The 21,054-nt window shown below is 37.2% G+C and overlaps 1 protein-coding gene across 22 annotated transcripts in view; it reads right to left on the bottom strand.

The window, feature by feature from the left end:
• adgrl2a (adhesion G protein-coupled receptor L2a) overlaps nt 1–21,054 on the bottom strand; it is a 196,481-nt gene that overhangs the window by 118,696 nt on the left and 56,731 nt on the right. The window lies entirely within an intron of this gene.

Here is a 21,054-nt window from a genome sequence, read left to right as displayed (position 1 = left end):
TTGCAAAACAACATTGTAATATTACAGCGGAAAAGCAGAATCTATTGGAGTCTACTTATAAAGCCATATCACAATGGGGTGCAGTTACTGGAGGGAGTTTGCCCAGAAATGTAAGTGGAATCCCTCCCTAATTGGCAGACACCTCATTTGGCACTGCTGCTATGACCAAATCATCTGCATGAGCAGAACAGGCCATTGTCTTGGGACAAAGTGCAGGTAGCTAACGGGCAAATCACCAAAGACAAGGCAGAGAATGTAAGGGAGAAAGAAAAGGTTGAACGTGAAGCCATAAAACATTTACAAAGTAGTGTCAATTACAGCATATATATTCCTAATATACTGTATGCCCCTGCCTTGTTTTACCGGGGCTCACAAGTAACCATGTTTTATGAGGGCAGTAAAACCCGTGTTTCGAATGCAAGATTCAAGGGCCTTTTAATTGAGAATGCCATCTCAGGAATAGCATAGGGAGTGATCTAATGGAGCGTAGCCTTGTATGTTTTCACCTGGAGTGTGCTTTATGTACCATTGCCTCACAGCGGGAACTTGGACCAACCTGTCTACAGCTTCACTATTGAGATATGGACTGAAACGTGCAAGCGCTCGGAGCTCGTCGAGCGTCATTACAAGTTCAGTGAATTTAAAGTGGCACAAATGGCAGCAATGTCATCAAGGATAAACGCCAAAAAGTTTGTACATTTATTTTTGGGGTGTAGATTATTTCTTAGTTTTAACAATGATTCTTGCCAATAAATTTGACAGCAATGAAAAAGGTAAGCTTATTTTCCCTTTCCTATTTGTAAAGAGCACACATTTGTAGGATGAACAGCACGACCGCGTATGTGCCAAATCTTCCCTGCCGATGCCAAGCGACTTGTTCTGTTGCTGCCATCGACCCTTCTTTAGTGCTCTTTGGTGCATTGAATGATTCAAGTCTTATCTGAGGCAAGAAACACACAAGACATAAATATTCAATAGGTTTTACAATTTATTATTAACAATTACAATTCACAACAGCCTGGTATTTGTTCATCCAGCACATACGATTGGGGGAAGATATTTTACTTGTCACTCCGAAGTTGTCCCAAGTGAAACGATGCGGGTATGTTTCATAAGAATTGCACATTCGAAAAGCAAAGGTTTAGTTGCACCCACACTTTTGTTCCTCATAGAAAGCACTCACTTTGAAGGTTTAATGAATAAATAATTACCTTTACAAGGAGTATGATGCATGCCAAAAATTCTGAAACTCTAGTATGAAGAAGCAAGGAAGATGGACAAAGCAGAGGTGAAAGGTTCGATAAATCACCGTGTGGTAGCCTGATAATTTCCATTAGTTGTGTTTTAGTAATGTTTATGAAATAAAATGGGTCGTGCCGCTCTCTGACATTTCAAAGATATCCAAAGGTATATTTTTCTATCCATTAAAGTAAATCTTAGTCCTGTGCAGACCCTTGAAGAAGCTTTGAGAGTCAAGGTCATATTCAAGCTTGCATATTGTATTTAATTATACTTGCACTTATCACGTGTATATATTGCTTCTGTAAATCTAAACAACTAAAAGTAGGTGTACAAGCAGCATTTACTTGTCAGATATTACTTCCATGGTGCATAGGGGGAAAAAAAGAATCAACAACTATGGGCCTGATTTACTAAACGTTTGCAAAAAACAGGCATAAACGATGGACACGTAAATTCACATCTGTCACACATTTGTAGCAAATTAAATGAAACGAAACATTCCTTTTTTTTTTTAAATAGAACAATACAACACGCGGCGAGCGTACCGTAACTAGTTAGAGTTCAGTGATGATGATTATCCATTCATCCATTTTCTGTACCCTTTGTCCCCATGAGGATTGCGGGCGTGCTAGAGCCTATCTGGGCAGTTGTTAGACTGGTGCTCACGTGTTCAGGCAGTAGGCGGGGGACACACTGAACGGGTTGCCAGCCAATCACAGGGCACACAGAGACAAACACTCATCCGCACTCTCACTCACACCTCCGGGCCATTTTGAGTGCTCAATCAGCCTACCATGCATGTTTTCAGGAAGTGGGAGGAAACCGGAGTGCCCGGAGAAAACCCACACAGGCACAGGGAGAACATGCAAACAAAAAAAGGCCAGATAATGATGATGATGATTATTATATTTAATGTTCTTACGCCTGTGTACTGCCACACTTAGTTATATTAAATTATCTTCAAAATAGGATCCAGATTAGCCATTCTGTCATCTTTGAAACTAAACCACACTTGAAACTGATCTGAGAATCTTTGCTTTTTGATGTTTCTTATGCAGTGACCAACTCTTGGATCAGCCTTTGCTACGGTTCATGTTTTTAAAAGGTCTAACTTGGTCAGACATTTGTACAATAATGCATTAGTGTGTCATAACTCTACTGAGGGTTGAAAAATGGATTTAGTTAAGTGCAGGAAGTATTACGTGTAGCTCAGGGCAAAGCGTTCTGTTGAGTTATAGGAGCCAATTACACACTGTGCTGGTCTGGGGACGACATGGGGTATTTGTTTACACAAAAGGAAATGGAACTATTTTAGTTTTAACTGTCCTTTGCTTCAGTTTTCAATACATACGATGCATTCCGACTAAATAATTGCTGTGTCTGATTTCAACAAAGAAAATACATGACAACGATCTGACTTAGGAGGCAGAAACCATGTGCATTACATGGTGGAATTCTGTTTCCCATTATGGTTTCACAAGTGACTGGGGTTTTGCACAGAGGTGCTGAAGCAATTAGCCTTTTTTTTTTTTAAATGTGTGCCAGATCATGCCTGGGTTTCAAAGAGTCAAAGAAACACTATCTCGCTCAATTTCGGAAAACCTGTCCTTAATTTTTTGCTCTTTTACCCAATAAAGGCTTCCCTTTCAAATGCCATGTGTGGGTCTCTGTGATCTGTATGTAAATAGAAGAGCAGACTGGCCAAATATCAGATCTTTTATCTGTGATGCCTTCATGTTTTATTTTCAACTTGTAACAACTTTTTCCTTCAGAATTTCCACTGTTGCCCAGACTACTATCTATGTTATAGTTATTATCATAAAAACAGTTGCAGGAGAGAAAATAATGTGGAGTCTGAATATCAAGCAAAGCTGTGCAGCGAATCACATTTTAATTTTATCTTGGTATCACCACAAGATCTCTGAAAAACATCATCTTCATTTCCAGTGCAGATTTCTTCCAAATGCTATGCGGTCAGCATGATCTAAGCTAAGGTGTCAGAGGAAAAGCGGGGTTATGATGGTAAGACAGACGGTTGATCCCTGGTAAAATCATGGTCGCCAATGCAGATACAATTTCAAAGGTACATTTTGCCTTGAAGTTAGTTGCCATTTTGACCATTTATTTACACAATGAGAGTATTATTGGGTAATTGACTCAAAAATAAGTTTTTCAAATGATTTTGGCAACTTCTTTGATCATTTTAGAATCCAATTAGAAATCGTATTGCCCTTGCACACTAGAACACATTTGTAAGAGAAAAAGTATCATTTAGGAATCGGTGGCCACAATCTGCCAACCATTTTCTGTACCGCTTGTCCCTACAGGAGTCGCTGGCGTGGTGGAGCCTATCCCTGCCGTCATCGTGCGGTAGGCGGGTTGTGTGTGTGTGTGCATTTACAGTTCTACATTGCTTTGGCGTGCCGCCTTCCACAATCTATGGTCTTCTCAATTTGTTTTGTGCAGATGCTCCATCCAATCAGTGCTGTATTTCTGTTAATATTTCACATTAGCCTGTGGCGCTACATAATACCAGATGATTGCTTGTCTGTTACAGTATATGATGAGAAGTGTTCAGGGCCGCTAATGGGAGATGTCTCTGTTTACCACTTTGATGGATGGCCTCCCTGATAGAACGAGAGTTACGTTCAGGGGTGTCACAGGAAAAACATGACAGATGGGCCCAGCTGGTGAAGATATCGACACTTTGACCAGAGCATGAAGACATTAATCACAGCCCGGCTAAGCAGCACTGAGGGAACACAGCCGACTTTTCTTATATGAGAACCCTCGCCAAGAAGGCGACACGTTGCGTAATGAACCGTTCAGTTATCCCAAGTTGTAAATATTATGGTGTTACACACACAAAGACAATATGAATGCGGTAAAATAAAATGAAGCCACCCAAAGAACTTGTAACGCGATTAACTGTCACGAGAGATTAAGGACCAGTAATAAAGATAAACAGTGCATTTTTGAGACTGTAATATAATAAGAGATGGCAGATATCCAGAAGTCAGTGTCAAAATGAAGAAGAGGACACTAATGACTGTCTGGATACTACAGACTCAGTCACACCATCTCATCATGCTGATGAGGCACAACTTTTAGTCCTGGTGAATAGATGTGAAGCTGCTGTGTTGCACTTAGTGATTAAATAGTTATCCTCCCGAATAATATTGCTATTTTTTGTTGTTCTACAAGATACAGTATTTTCAACATTGTTATCAGAGACCATTAATGGTGTGTTGATATTACACTTATTGTCATGTCAAATGATTTGTTCTTTCATTGGAAAAAATATCTAGATATATCAATATTTTATTTATTTATTTATTTATTTATTTATACAGTATAGGTGGCCATCCCCAAACTCTCTGCAGCTATTACTTGGCTCTCTTCTTTCAGTCCAGGAATGGGAATGATCCTTTATTTTACCCATTTGGGCAACCATATTTTCAATTTCTATAATTCAAAACAGCACACGACAGACAGTTGGTGTGTTTAACAAGACATCACCTGTCATCATTCTTCTCATTTACACAAATCATGCAAATCTCAGTCGGAGAGGAAGTAAATTACCACCATCCATCCCGACTCCCTGAGCTTAGAAATCTAATTATAGCTACCACCATGTTGGACAAGCACTCATAGGTGTGTATGGGTGTGTGTGTGTGTGTGGGGGGGGGGGCTCAAGACAATGTTGTCAAGGTGTCTATTGCAAGTACCACCATCACTAATTGATTTCAGCCCAAAATAACTATCTAATGCCCCCAACAATTCATTGTGCTAAAAAGTATTAGTAATATGCTTCTTTTCTGCATTTTCATGAATAGTCAATACATTTAAAACAAATACAATTTATTGATAGGATATTATTTCATCTTCTACAATCAGCATTTTTATGAACAATATGTTATTTGATGTAAAATAGTGTGAAATGAAAACATGCAAAAGCGTCAATAAAAAAAAATAAATATTGTTGTCTATTTTTAGAATTATTTAACTGTGGAAGCCTTGGTTCTTTACTTTATACTGCATCAGAGCAAATTATCAGTTAGAAACTAAACATAGTTTTCATTATGGCACCTTAACCCTTCCTATCTTCTCACTTCGATAGTAGTCCATTAAACAGGCCCACACCATCCTCTTTCTGATGTTACACCCTTGCTGGGCCGCATACTTGTAGTATGTGCAGTTTTACAATGTGTGCATCAAGTCACATCTCTTGTCCTCAATTAGACACTTAGATAAATTAGAGAGTATAATTTGTCTGTACTTTTAGATCTCATTTGGAATTCCAATGAGTCAGCATATTGTTGGGCAGACTAATTAATAAAACCCATTCATAGACTTGTTTCACAATGTGCAGCAGTTCTTCCGCTGAGGAACATCTCTTCATTGACTGAAAATGCTTAAACGATGGCAGAGAGTAAGAGAGGGGGAGGGGGGGCGTACCACTGAGGGGAATAAAAACGCAGTTATTATTTCAGCCCTGCAGGGGAGACAGTTTGACACTACTTTGTTCTGTTCAATTTGACCATGCAATATAACATGTTCCCATCTGGGTGTAAACCATCTAAAAGATTATTGGAAGCTTGTATTTCATGCATCTCAAAAGTGGGGCTGTTTGACTACCCGAGGAGATGTGTATTCACCGCACAGCTGGATACTCTATAAAATGCTCGCAAATCTTATCAGACAGGACATTTGGACAATATTCATCTAAAAATATTCTTACACATGCATAAACATGGAGACTGTTTCACTGGGTCTGCAAAGTAGCTTCATTACTTTATTGTTGTATTTTTTCCATCAAGTAAGCTAGAAAATAGATTTGGAAAATTTATATTGTTTTTGCATTAAAGCCAAAACAATGTGAACATGTAAATCCATCTATCCAGACAGACGGAAAGATAGACAAAAGAATAACCATTTTATAGTTTATGGTGTTTATGGTTTAGGTCATCAGCGAAGCAGTGAGTAAATACCTGGATTGCTTTCCTCACTTTTCTGGAATATGGCTGCCTGCCTCGATCAAGAGAGTGAAATCCTTGGTGACAGCTGCTTTCCGCATCCCGCTCCATGTTGTAGAAATGTTACGCTCCGAGACGCATGGAGACAACTGACCCATTGTTGGTGTGGTAATTAAAGAGACCACAGCTGAAGACACCCAGCCACACAGCCAACGGGGTTTCCGCACACTATCAGATGTAGATCAATGAAAGGTCAACCCCTGGCACAGGCCTGTGATTGTACTCTTGGCCCTCAAATTAGGGCAAAGCCAGTGTGCTGGAAATAAGCAGCATTACAGTAGGAGATAAATCGCTCACATTTTGACCACATCTACATAACAGGGAAAAAATAATAACAACAATTAGGGGGTTTGGCTCACTCAGAAGCCTGAAAAAAGAAATACTACGAGTTGATTTGATCATGTGTTCATCTGATCCTTTCATTCCTCACTACAGTGAGATATTAAATGTATATTCATGCATACACCATTGAAAGCTCCATTTATCTGAACGGAGCCTGGGGAGATTATGAAATTACTTTTTGGGGGGTCTCTCCACCAAATGAAACCATCAGTTTCTATTGTTAAATAAAGTCTCAATACCTGTCACGAATGATGCAACCCTCTCACCCTACCAAAGGAAAAAAAAAAAAAAACATTGTTTGAATTACACACAAATGGTGAAGAGGGACTTTTGCAAAGTATTTAGACCGGACGGTGTTTTTAAAAGCAACATTCTGAAGGTCCCCCAAAAATGTTTGTGTTGACGAAAGACCCAAAATTACAACATCTGCATTTTGGAAAATATCCCTGTTCTTATTTATGTGCTTTATTTAAGAAAAGGTTGACATGTTGTGTCAAAACAAAATGTATTTTATCAGTAAACTAAGTATTCCATCCAATCTAAATTATTTAGATTGAATTATTTTCAATTAGTCTTTGGACACTGATAGCCTTCATTATTACATTAACATTATAACTGTTATTTCTTTAGAGTGGCAACAATTTCATGAGTAGCAATTTAATTTCCCTCATGTCCCATGAGCCCAAAGCAGCTGGAAAGCTAACAATTTGCCAGTAGCATGTAAAGACAGACTTAGCAACAATGTCAAGCACCACATTTATCAACCTCTGGGACTATTTGATGCATATCTCATTGATCTTTGAAAACAGACCCTGCTCACAAGATAATGTTCAGCCCAACTTCAAAAATGTCCTTTCTAATTAAAGTTGCTCTACAGTAAAGGCACATTCCAAAGGTAGCAATCTGATGGAGTGCTCATATTCACATTGAGCAGTGTTGGTTCGAGTTTTCTTAATGAGGTATTCACTAGATGCCAATCACCCTACATACCTGGATCAGTCTTCTGAAACAGATTTGATATTTGATATACATACTTTTTTTTTTTCCTCCTGAACATTTGGCATGTAATTAAGGAACTACTCAAAACACGCACAGAAGTACACCGCTGAATGTGTTTAGAGAAGTGTCACTTATACTGCTGCATATACTACATAAAAGAAAGGCACTCAGTCAGGGGAATGGTGTTTCAACTGAAGTGAAGACTTAAGATGTGCAAATAACAGTTTAGAAAATTGTTAATTTGTCTACAATTTGCACAACTGTAAACATAAAGGTCAATTAGTGCTAGGTGGTCCTTGAATGGTGAAACGTTTACTATTGTATTTAAAAAATGCAAAACCATAGTTCTATTTTTTGTCTTTCCTGCAGGACAGTTGGAATTTTTTTTTTTTGAATGACAATGTTAAAAATTTGGATTCACATCAACATGTTAAGGATGATGCTCAGCATATAAAACAATTTACATAAATTCCATGGAAATAAAAATGTTTATTGCGTTATTTAGCGATACCTCTGCCAAGTGCTTGAGTGGACTAGGTCTGATATATTTGTTTTCTGCCATTAATGAGGGCATCAATGCCTCGGGCGCGTCCAAAATGTGGAAGACTTTTTCTACACATTGCAATACATATCTGTTTACATGAAATCCATCTAAATTCTGGAATGAAGAGGCGGCATGATTTAATTATACCGTTTGTCTTCATCTGTTAAATTTGGTGTCACTGAGATGTTGAGCTAAAAAAAAAACCACATTTCCTCAACAGTGAATTATCACCACCATATTTTATTTTTCAGTCACTGGAAAATTTCACGTTCATGGTATTCACACTATGTTAGAGTAAATGACAGCAACATGTCATGGTGGCATTAGGTTTAACATTTCTTTGGGCATGAAATCTGATGATAACATTTTTTTTCCGTCTTACGATGAGCATTTGACTCAAAAGGCGTGTTAAAATCCACATCATTTAAAGCATAGTGGATGTCTCCATTGAGTTTTATTAATTGGCTGACTAACATGGAAAGGTGTGATGAGTTCTGAACCACCTGCAAATGTGTGAAAGAATCACTGCTGGATTAATGACAATGTTGATTGATGAAAATAGGAGAAAAGAGCAAGGCTGATCTCACTACATAAGCCTTCGGAAATATGTCAGGTTTACCTCTGTACTATTCTGAAGAGCAATTGTGCACATCAAGCACAATAATCATACTGCCAAGAAAATATCACATTCCGCTTTAATGGTAGTCCACATCAGACCAAAATGAATCTCAGTGGACTTGATTAAGAGACTGATAATTAGTCATTGCCGGTTCACCTTGAGATCCCAAACTAATATTCTGTCTTCATCAATGACGTTGCTATTATAATGAGGTATGTCGGCCTACACACTTCATTATTTCTAATTTGCCTGTCGTTTGTAGGGAAATAACTGCTCCAGCAATATGCCTTTAAATTGTAATACAACCTTTTGTGCAGTCAATTGACATTACCATGCTCAAACTAAAAAAACAATTATTTTTTTACCCTCTGATTTTCAGACAAGAAGCACACTTAAGGGCAGTCCATACGCCAACTGACCCTCCTCGCTAAACAGAATAAATAACAGCAAGCCCACGCAACAATCACTCAACACAACAGTCTGTGTTGAGAGAAGAGTTCTACACTCAAACACATGACCTTCTTTTTCCCAAAATGCAAATTTGTGTTGAATCCATAGCGATTTCGCAGAAAGAAAATAAGACTATAGCCAAGCGAACCGTTTTCAAGTGTTTATCAAGCTCGGCACTTCTCTCAATGATAAATCTGTTTTGGGAGTTGATTGTATAAGACTGTTGTGCAGTAGTCAGGGTTGGGGGCGGTACAGGATAACCAGATTGACCTCAGAGGACTGCCTGTCATCACATGTGGACTTTATGTCCCACTGATGGTTTAACAGCAATAGCAGACAAAAGACCCTCAGTCATAGGGGACGATGACGTGACACAGTTTTAACTAAAACGAAAATACAAACTTTCCTGGCGGTTGTTATAAACTTAAAAAGTGGCTTTCGAAGGAGAGTGTGTTATCATTTGCAAGATTAAATAAAAACAACTGTCTGTGAAAACAGAGTGTTGCTGTGTCAGCACAATGAAAACATCAATAGTGGACCACAGTGGTGTTGTTGCATTTTTTAAGTGTCAAGATAAAACAATTTATCTGACAAGTTAGTTCAGTGAGTGCGGATACGGTCATCAAGACAAACATGGCCACCAAGATCACTTGAGGAAGTGTGTCTTGGTCTGCTTTGGAATGAGACTGCTGTATCAGAGCGATTAATTAATCAACAACAAAATAATTTTGAAATAATTGGTCCTTAATTATTTAAAGTCATTGTTTAATAAAAGCTCGTCTAAAGCTTTTGATTTCTTTTGTCCGTCATTAACGCAAATTGAATTATCTTTTATATTTATTCAAATCAATTGGAAGATTTTTAAATGCACTGTAATACAACAAAATCTGATTATTCAATTAATCAATAGAATAATCAATAGAATAATTGATTCTAAAAATATTTGATCGTGACAGACTTAATAAGTATACCTATTCTTAAAATAGCAACACAATCACTACAAACAACGTGGTAGATTGCAGGCAATTTGGTTCTACATAAAATGAATGTTTCAATGTGTTATTAATTGAAAGACTTTGGTGCCTAACCCTCGAAGCGTTGGCCACACACCTAAACGCTGCATCACATAAGGGAAATTTAACCAGGGATGGATGATGAATAGGCAGAAATGTTGCTTCTCATACCTGCCCAACTGTAGCCCATCTTTCTTCCAACTACTCAGGGCCCAATTTAATAACGTAAAATACATTCATCCAACTAGAAACCTACTGTGCAGCCTGATGGTAGATACATATGTAAATACCTGGAGTAATTACCTTCTGGAGCAGATTATTTATGAAATGCATTAAAAAGAAAGAATCATTGCTCAGGATTCTGAGCATTTTTTTTAACTCTCTCACCCCAAGCAAACCAGCCATGTACTTGGAAATAATAAACAGTATTGCATTTCTGTGATTCCTTTCATAGTATAGAGTAAAACGCTTATTGTGTGAAGGCAAATTTTCTATTCTGAAATTCGCACCAAATTTTCAAAAATTTTGTTTTCCCTTCTAATTTCTATATTTTTTAACAAATTCAATCCATCCCAACATCATTCTCCAGCATTCCTCAAGTATTTATTCAGCTTCTTCGCCTTCACACACAATTTATTCAGGAATTGTATTTTCTAGTTTTTTTCACAATAGTTTTTTTTTCTGAGAAAGTACTTGACAGCTCTGCAGGTGCTGCAATGAAAATTTAATTTCCACAGCATTCCATTGTTGAGTGTTCAGAAGGACTGATTGAGCCAAAACCTTTTAGAGATAAGACATCTCTGTGACATAGATTAAAGAACTAGCCCTGTCTTAAAAGTTGATGCTGGATGAAGGAATGACAATGAAAACTACAAATATTAAAAAACTGGGATTTTATAACCTTTGAATTATATGCTTTTTCAGACCACAATACATAAAATGGGAGGAAATCTGACGATTTGAGTGAATGTGCTGTATCCAATTTTAACAGCAAATTAATGGATTATATAAAATGTAAAATTCCCTCAAATCATCTTTCAGTACAGTGAGAATGATTTGATTTCAAGTCTCCGGCAATATTAATGTGATACGTGGTCATGTGACAGAAATAAATGAAAGAAAGAAAATAATTATTTTGTGGACCATCAAAAATGATTTCTAAGAACCCTACGCTCTTGCATACATTTACTGAAATTGAGCTGTCGTAGAAATATGCGGTTGGAAATCATACTCATAATAAACAAGTTGTTCACAAATGAACCATGAGTAATTTTGGAGTAATAGCTTCAACATAACTGCAAGCTGCAATGCTTTGAGAAAGCCAAGACAAATAAGACCCAAGCAGGAGTTTCACTTAAAGCCATAACTGCATGCATCACAAAGCACAGCAATGGTTCAGAAAATGTCACTCATGTTAAAGTTGATTGAATCCTGGCAAGACTTACTGTTTTTTTCTTTTTTTTCCTTGGGACTGCATTTTTTTTCTTACTTTTTGTCATTTTGGTTAAAACTGTCATTATAGCACATGAAGAAAATTATCTTTGAAAAAAAAATCATCCCTCTATGGCACCATCTGGTAATTCTATTTAGATTTTTAAGACTTTGTCTAACATAGGGTTGTTTATAATGCCTGTCACAATGAAGGTAGAGAGAGATGGATGAAGTGAGGCTGTATTTAAATATTGCTAGTGGTTTTAAAACTGCTAAAGTTAAATTCTATTAACATACATGAAGCTAGAAAATGTACTCAAACATGCAGACGGACATGCACAATCCACACAAGACTGAAGTCCAAACCTTAAAACAATAATAGTTGGTCACCATGGTGACCAGCACATAATATATCAAATTATCATATTTGTTTCAAAAGTGCCTTTCAATGTATTCAAGGTCAATTTCCATTACAGTCTTGTTTTGTTAAACATCTCACGTTCACCTATTTGAGTTTGTATGAGTTGGAGCTCTTGCGTTACAATCACAATGTCAGTGGACTTGCCAAAGAGACTTGATGATTACTCATATTCCATCTTCAGCAATGATCTCACACAACATTGGAATCACACGGTGATTTTAGTGAGCTGTGTCAGCCGACATACTTTATCATACGAAATTCACCCCTCATTTATAAGGAAGTATTTTCTCCAGGAATACCCCTTGAACTGGCAAGTACAACGTTTTGCACAGTTGACTGACATTACCATGCTCAAACTAAAAAGAAACATATTTTCCCCCCTTCTGCTTTTCAGACACTAGAAACACACTTAAGGGCAGTCCTTACACCTGACTCCTCCTCACTAAACAGAATAAATTACAGAGAGCCCACGCAACAATCACTCAACACAACAATCAGTGTCAACAGAGTTATACGCTGAAACAAATGACCTTCTTTGGCTTAGAATGGAAATTGTTTGTGCATCGCATCCGGGAAATATAAATCATGGATAAGAAAAAAAGAGTTTATGTGTATGAAATTCAGAGCTTCTACATCTGTTTACTGTGAGTTGATTGTTTAAACTGTCCAGCATCCGAGTTTAGGGTAAGGATGGGATAACCTGATTGATTCAGAGGACTGTCTGTCATCACATGTGGACTTTATGCTCCACTAATATTTTAAAGACATTTTTTAATGTAAGCCCCATATCATTTCTAAGTCTGAAATGAAAATGTCTGTCAGTAAAAACAAAAAGTATTTCGGTTAGGCAATGGAAGGGAGGAGTGACTGAATGCATACATCTGTGAGGTGGCCATGTTATGGGATTAAAAAGACTTGGTTCTCAGAGTGAGGGGACCAAGTATAAAGCCTTGGAGAACACCGGAGGTTAAAAAAGCAATTGGCTGAGATGTAATCAAGATGTCTTAAATGTGTATGTCGAGAACGATACAATTAAGAAACGGTAGTTATATTATTTTTCAGGTAATGCAATATTTGGAATGAGTCTCAAAACAGATTTGATTCACACAATGCATGATGAGTTTAAAAAAAAAAAACTGCTGGGTTGGTACAGAATTGGAACATTCAAAATGTCTAATTGCTGTAGTAATCAAATTAATTGACCAATGTATTTATTTCATTAAATAAAGAAAAAGTAATGTCTGGGGTGTCAAAGTCACCTTTCCCAGTAAGGTCAGCCATTCCAGCACTGAAAAGGGTGATGTGCTTTCATGGACTGTGCATTTATTATCCTGCTGTTGCCATGCATGCTCCAGCAGGTGACAGCTATCGTCAGATGTGACAACGTACAGTATTATACCCCAGTCCCCCACCCAATCATGAGAGGATGATGTGTTTGAATTATTGATACGTTTTCAAGGCTGAGTGCACCAGGCTTTTTATGTTGCTCTGAATGCAATGTAAAGAGTGTCTAAGAAAAAGAAAACGGTCAAGGAAAAATAAATAAATACATCCATGCATCTCTTAAAGAACTTATTAAAATATGGGATGCATTTATTTGGTCTCATTCAGAACGTTTGATTAATTTAAAGAATCAATTTCAAATGAACGATGGTTGAACATTATATGAGCATTAAACATTTTACTAATACAAGGTAGAGATAATGATACTGGAGTTTATGGATTTATGAAAAAAATTATATATATATATATATATATATATATATATATATATATATATATAGTGAACATTTATGACCCTTCACAAACTATACGTGTGAAACCTTGTAAACCGAGGAATTAATTGTTATTATTTAAAAAAGTTTTACTAACAACATCAAAGTATCAAAGTTCACATTAAAGTGGGTTTTTATTGAATGGTTTCAAATCTTGTCGTGCAAGATCTCACATTTGGGTAATTATGTTTCACATTTTAGATCTTCCTCACCACTTGTAAACATGCCTCCAGGCAAGAAGCCATTTAGAAACAAATACCCTGCTGGAAAAAACAATGTTTGATCATGTTTAAACTTAGCCCTGAAAGTCACTTTTTGTACTGAACTCACAGCAGCATTCTCCAAAGTTCCGAGCGTAATGTGTCTGTGTTGTCAGCCATATTAACAAAGTGAACACACCATTAAACAATGTCATTAAGCACCGACTCATGCTAATGTCTTCCTTTAACTATCAATTGATGCTTAACTTACTGGTCTGAAAGGGAAATCTGTTTTCTGGATTATTAGTCCAAAATAGAAAGTCACCAAGCACTCTGAATGTTGCTGTGGTGCTTGAACGGGAAGGGACACTGTAGTTAAATTGAATTGAAATTATTCAAACGGCAAGGATGAGCAGCGTCGAACTTCTTGGGATTGTTTTTATTGATGTGTTTTGAGCGGTAAGCATTGAGTCAATGGGTCGGCTGTTGCTTTTACAGTGTGGTCTGTGTGCAATATCTCATTTAACATGGCAATATAAATGCTAATAAGAAAAGCAATACATTTTAAATTTACCTACAGTACAATGTTACTTCACAGGGTGCATTGTAAAAGTGTGACAAATTGAGTTAATCTAGACAATTTTTTTCTTGCATTTGTGATTTTATTAGGTGTGTGTGTGGCCTTTCAGACAAAAATAGTTTTGTAATTTTAAATGTACAACTTTCCTGAGATTGACCATTTCACATGTTTTAGCACTTAGTTTATTTTACAATGAGGCTTGACATCTATATAATATGACCTCAAATCACTGTCACAGTATTGACTTACTTTTACTTTTTTTTTTTTTTTATTCCACTCTGATGATGGAAAGACAGAACAATTAAGGAGGGGCTCAAATTCACTTGGCATACATGTAATTTTGTGACACTTGTTCTGTGGAGAGACTGATCATCTTTTCGCCCACAGGCCCAAAACAGATGGCTTGGCTATCTTGCCTAACATGGTCTAAAATGAGAAATCCATCTTTCATTTTATTTGTTTTTTACTTGCATGCAAACAGAATCATTAGAAACTTGGCTGGGGGAATAAGATTATTTGTCAAAGAATTACAATCGTGATTCATGTTTGCGGTTTCACTCAGATGGTTGCTGATATAAATATATATTTTTAACACTTATCTAGTTAGCATAGCTGTCTTGAACACAAATTCGTTTTTTAATGGATTGAATACTTTGTACACTAAAAACATATATAGAATATTTAAAAGTAGAAGATACCAAATTGAAATGTCAGAACATGTCAGTGTGACAATGCTGTTGTAATCTTATTTCATTGAGTGTTTGAGGGCCGAGGTTCTCACAGCAACGGTGTGCTAAATATGTTGTGGTGTGAAACAAATTAAAGCTGTAGATTCGTCAACAACAATCAACACATCACAGAGAAGGAATGCTCTTAAATATTACAAAGTACATTGAATGTATTTGTGATGTAAGGCGTCAATGAGAATGAACAACTATTAAAATTAAAAAACCTCTTTGGGTATATATATATATATATATATATATATATATATATATATATATATATATATATATATATATATATGTACATGATGATATCCAATTTTCTCTTCAACATCACGACTTCTAGGATGATGTAATGGGGGGAATATACACAAAACAATGTATTTCAGCATTCAGCATTTCACATAAAAACAACTAAACATTTCTGTGTGTGTATGGAGGGGGTAGTTTGATTGTGAAATGTAGATGCTATAAGTACATACGATATGTCCCGCTATTCTCACAATATTCTGACTTTTATTATTGCAATACGAGGTGTGTGGTGTGTAATTAAGTCTCCATCCAGTTGTTTTTAAAAACAATACTTCGAGCTGCAACGGAGTACATGAATTCCTGAAGCAAACTGTTACAATATGTTGTCAGTAAAATCACAGACAGACCTTTTACAGAGCCAAAAGCCACACAAGTGGCTTTAAGAAAGATTTATGAGGTTTAAAATCCTTGATTACAAGTCAAACAGCAAATCTGGAGCCATTCCTCTTTAAACAAATCCACTGTTCAGCGTTGGTCTCACCCAAATATACACACACATGATACACTGGCAGTTAACCCCATTTATTACAGTACTTTGACGACTGCAATGCATTTATCATGCAAAGATGCAGCTATTAGGAAAATGGAGAATTGGACAAAAATATATTCCTCCCCAAAGGGCAACGGAGCCCATGAGCAACATTATGCAGCTATTACAAGCACAAATAGGAGTCTAGCTTCATGGAATCTCAAAGACTGGGCAGTTTGTGACAGGTGGGCAGATGGGCAGTGGATAAAGTCTTTTATTTCCATCTATGAGCAGCTCCAGACCTTGGATAATAGGAGCCAATTCGGTTCAGCCCATAAAGAGGTTTATCAGTTGCTGTCAGCGTGGCCTGCAGGGGTGAGGCGCCAAATAACAAGGTAGAGAAAAAGAAAAGTGGTAGGAGTCCAGTTCCCTAACCTGCTTCCCCTCAGCCAATGGCCATCTGCATTTTTCAAAAACTCTCATTTCTGCTTGTGACTCCAGGTAGGAGATTAGAAACAGTTGAAAGTCAAGTTGGAGCAGCATTAGAGCGAGATATCGAAGTCATGTGACATGATGCACATCTCGGTAAAAATTGCGAAATTGTCAAGCGTATGCTGCCTGGTGATAGAGTGCGTCACCCGCTGCTGGGTGTAGTGTAGCTGTGCAATGTGCTGTATGAAGAAAAACAAAATCCCACTGTTCAACATCAATCACTTCTGCTAAAAAAAATAATAACAAAAATACAGTTTATTGCATTTACACATTAATATCTAGGCCTGAATATCCTGTATGATGTAAATGCAAATAATAAAATGTAATAAAATAGCCTATATTTGACTTTTTTTTTTTTTTGTATTTCTAATTCCTATCCCTGATTTCCAAACATTTTTGACGAAATGCATCCTTTTTTAATTTTAAAATGATTCCGGTAAAATCGAACACAATTTAGACAGAATTCCAATCACTTGCACATATCAAAATTATTTTGTTTTTAAAATTAATCGCTTCAACACAACCTCTTACATTGTAACATTACACTTCCATGTTTTGTTTTTGGCTAAAAGTAACCTAATTAGAAATGCTTACCTCAAAGTTGAACTCAAAATTATTTGATTTGATTCATTATTGGATTTATTTGGCTGTTGAAGGCCTACAATAACAAAAGTACTGTAATAAAAAAAATAAAAATCAATTTTTATTTTGAAACAGTGGGGGAGCTGTTAGGAAAAATATTCCTTACCATTCTGCATGCGCATTTATTGGTTACGCCCCTAACTTTTATTTTTTTTTCTTTAAATTATAGAAACAGAGACCTTTTGTTTAGGTACATTTGAATTCAGCTGACATTTGAAGAGGCATTTGAGTGACACGGTTCTCAGTCATCGAGAACCTGCCCTGCAACCTAGTGGCCAAAATAATTTTCCATACATGAAGTAAAATAATGGAATGTAGGAAGAAGCCAGTAATAATAATAATAATAATGGGAATGAGTAGAATATATTTTAGATGATTACGTTCACAGCAATTATGAACGCACCTTCCCAATAAATTACTTTTTATTTTTTCAAATGCACCAATAACAATTAGGTCTTTTGTGCATTTTGGTTTGTGTTTTTTTTGGGGAGAGTCGTGGAGTCTTGTGAGAGCTCCTCCACAGAGTTTGCCTTATGCTTGCCGGAATAAATTGGTACCATATGGTGTGATGACAGGATCACTCAATCTTCTGTGTACCTGAACACCACATTAATCATTTTTGGGGGGATATTCTTTCCCTTTCATCACACAGGAATTTCCAAATGGCCCCCTCTCCCGTCTTTATTTCTCTCACACATGTAGTGAATTTACATACACAGCCTCCACTCTGCCCTTGTTAGCGACCGGAGCATTTGACCGGGTTCAAGGCGGAGCAAAACTAAATGTTAGGTTAGGTGTCAGGTGAGACTTCCGTCCTGCTCAACATGCTGACTTACTTTTCCTTTTAATGTTTAAGAACCAGGAACACTTTTCAGGGTTAACATTAAATGAACACTGGCGTAGGGAAAATAAAGTGTAATTGTTGAGGGTCCAAAACCCAAGTAATGATTATATGAATTTTGTATTTATAAAAATCTGTGCTATAATCAAATATAATCTAAAAAATAGTGCTAAAATGTTAAATAATTATATTGCCACCTACCTTTATTTTACGGCTAAGCTTTAGTTCCACAACTGTAAGTATTGGCATAAGCTCCTTCCATCAAATCAGACTAAAGTGAGTTTGTGGATGGCAAAAGGTAGATAGTGGGAAAAAAAAAAAAAAAAAGTTTAAGTGGCCAATGGCTAACCAAAATAAAAAAAAAAAAGAGAAATGGAACAAAGGATTGAGAAAAAGAGAGGGAGAGAGAGAGAGAGTGGTCTTTCTAGCAATGTCCGCTTGATGAATCAGACATGTCTTATTTGTTGGCTGCACTGTTGGGGAATTTGCATTGATTATTGTAGCCCTCAACAGATACATTTAATCAATGTGGCACAGCGCAGCCAGAAAAGTGTGAGAAAATGTGGGAGGCGCACGGTGGAGCGGTAACCTTGGCCAGAGCAGAGGAGCCACAGCTCCCCCTTCATGCCATACAGATGAGATCAGGACCCAAACCGACTTTTGAGGACAGCACAATCTCTCACTTTCCTCATTTGAGGAAAAAAAAAAAGGGAGGGGGGCAGAAAAAAAAATACAATCCCCTCCTTACACCAGTAATAACATTTCTATGGGCTAATGTGTCTTCATTAAACTGTGTGTCTACCCAGCTGTTAGTTTTCTCAGCCTGTTTATTACGGACAGTATGTTACTTTAGATTTTACACTTTTTTATCAGCTTTTATCGGTTGAATATATTTTTTTCCATCGGGAGCACCTGAAGCATATTTTTATAGTCTATTTATTTATTCATAAACACACACAGTTCTAAAGTTATTTTGCATCATTTTAAGAGTACAATTAAATTTAAGACAAATTGCTTCAACTTGATTTATGATTGGATTACATGAACACGTTGAATATTATCATATTTTGGAGTGAAGTCAGACAGTTTTAAATTGGTTTACCGTCATAATTTCCACAATCTAATAAAAGTTTTGAAATTGCATAATTACAAATTTTTCTTTTTTTAAAACTTTTCCACTTTGTCTACATTAAGGTGACTTAAATGGTGAAACACCATTTTTATTCACAACATAGCTACTGAAAAGATAGCAAAAATGTATAATTCATACCTGCAAGTGATTTTGTGTTGTCCCTACATATAGATAATTTGGTTTTAATATTCACACAACACACACAATCACATTCAAATGCACTGTTCCCTCTTCCTTCCTTTTCCTTCACGTGAATTCCTCTGTCATCTTCCACCTCTCACATTGAGACCAAAGTGTTCTTTTTCCACACTGCTTGCCGAGAACGGGTCGGGAGCATCACCCTACCACCAATTCTTCCGCGACTTGTAAAATATTACTCACAATGAAGCTGGAAGTGGTCGATGACACGGTTACAGGGCAAATGTGATAGAAGAACGGTACAAGAGAACCCCCTCACTGGGGATTGGTGCTAAGAGTAACAAATGGTTTGTGTTGGACAATTGAAAAGTCCTTCTACACCGGGAATGTATTGTTAAATTAACCGTCATCAGTGGGGTGTTAAGTAGCCTTACCTCACACTGAATTTCAATGCGCAGTATATACGCCTACCCATACACAATAACAAGCTGAGCGTGCAAATGAGGCCTGATATGAACTACAACAGATCAGTCGTGCTGTCGTAAGCGACATTAAAAGCAGCAAAGAATTACAAAGTTCGCTCACTGCAAAGAGGAACCTTCCGATATCTCCTGACTGTTTCTCTCTTCTCTGAAAGGCATATCTCAGGACTGACTAAAGTGTACATTCGTCTCTCCCCTAGGGTACGGTGGCAGTCGTGCAGAAAAAAGTGAACTGCCGAGGACCCCACTGTTTAGCAAACACTCTGACTGAGGGGAGGAATTAATTATTCAGAGCCAAGGACCAAGGCAACCCCATTTGATTGCACAAAAGAAAGGTCAGGCCATTCCATAGGAGGAACCACCCGGTCCTGCACCTTGTCAGCTGAAGGGATGCGTACAGTGTGTAAGGCTGGAAGGAGTTCACAGCTCAATTAAGAGGAAACAGAGGTTTTAGGGTGGACGGATTCCAAAGATGTGTGTATAGTAACGTCAATATGACGTCACTTGAAAATGTGCACATGGTTTGGAAGGAATGACGAGCAGCTGAGATGACGGTATGTGATCATCGAGCAAAGAAAAAAACCAAAAAACAGGTACAATCTATCAATTCTAAGTATTACAGAGATTCCGAAAGCAATTATCAAATTATGTATATTGGGCTATCAATTAATTTTTGTTGTTTGCATGCAAAGCTCATACAAAGTATTATTGTTTGAGTCTAAATAGACAAAATTATTTGTGCAAATGCAAAACGTGTTCCTTTACAGCTTGGACACACTTTGGGATGGCTGTTCATTCTCTGGATGTAATCCTAACCCTATCAAATTTCACTATGTGAGGCCAAAGCTTTCATCAAGCCTTGGTAAGAATGCCTGATTTTCATCAAGTAGGCCTAGCTCCCAATACAGAGACCGCTGCTGTCTATTTCATAGAGCAGATCATGAGCACTGCAAATTTACTGTACGATCAAATCCCGACATAGGGTCTCCTGAGCTACCTGCTTAATCTGCAGTTAAAGGAGAATGCCACAGAGGCTTCGTGCCATTGTTGCCCATTACTTGAGGTCGTAATCGCAAAAAATTGTAAACCAGCAGCAGCTGCAGAATAAACTGAGGGAGAAAATTCTACTACTGTGCAACAGGGGGTGCTTCATCACCCGATTGGTGTGA

This window comes from Syngnathus leptorhynchus, chromosome 13 (genome assembly GCF_054491065.1).
Source record: "Syngnathus leptorhynchus isolate UIUO chromosome 13, UIUO_Slep, whole genome shotgun sequence".
Taxonomy (NCBI): Eukaryota; Metazoa; Chordata; class Actinopteri; order Syngnathiformes; family Syngnathidae; genus Syngnathus; species Syngnathus leptorhynchus.
The sequence above is the reverse complement of the archived record's forward strand: the minus strand, read 5'-3'. Positions and strand labels throughout refer to the sequence as shown.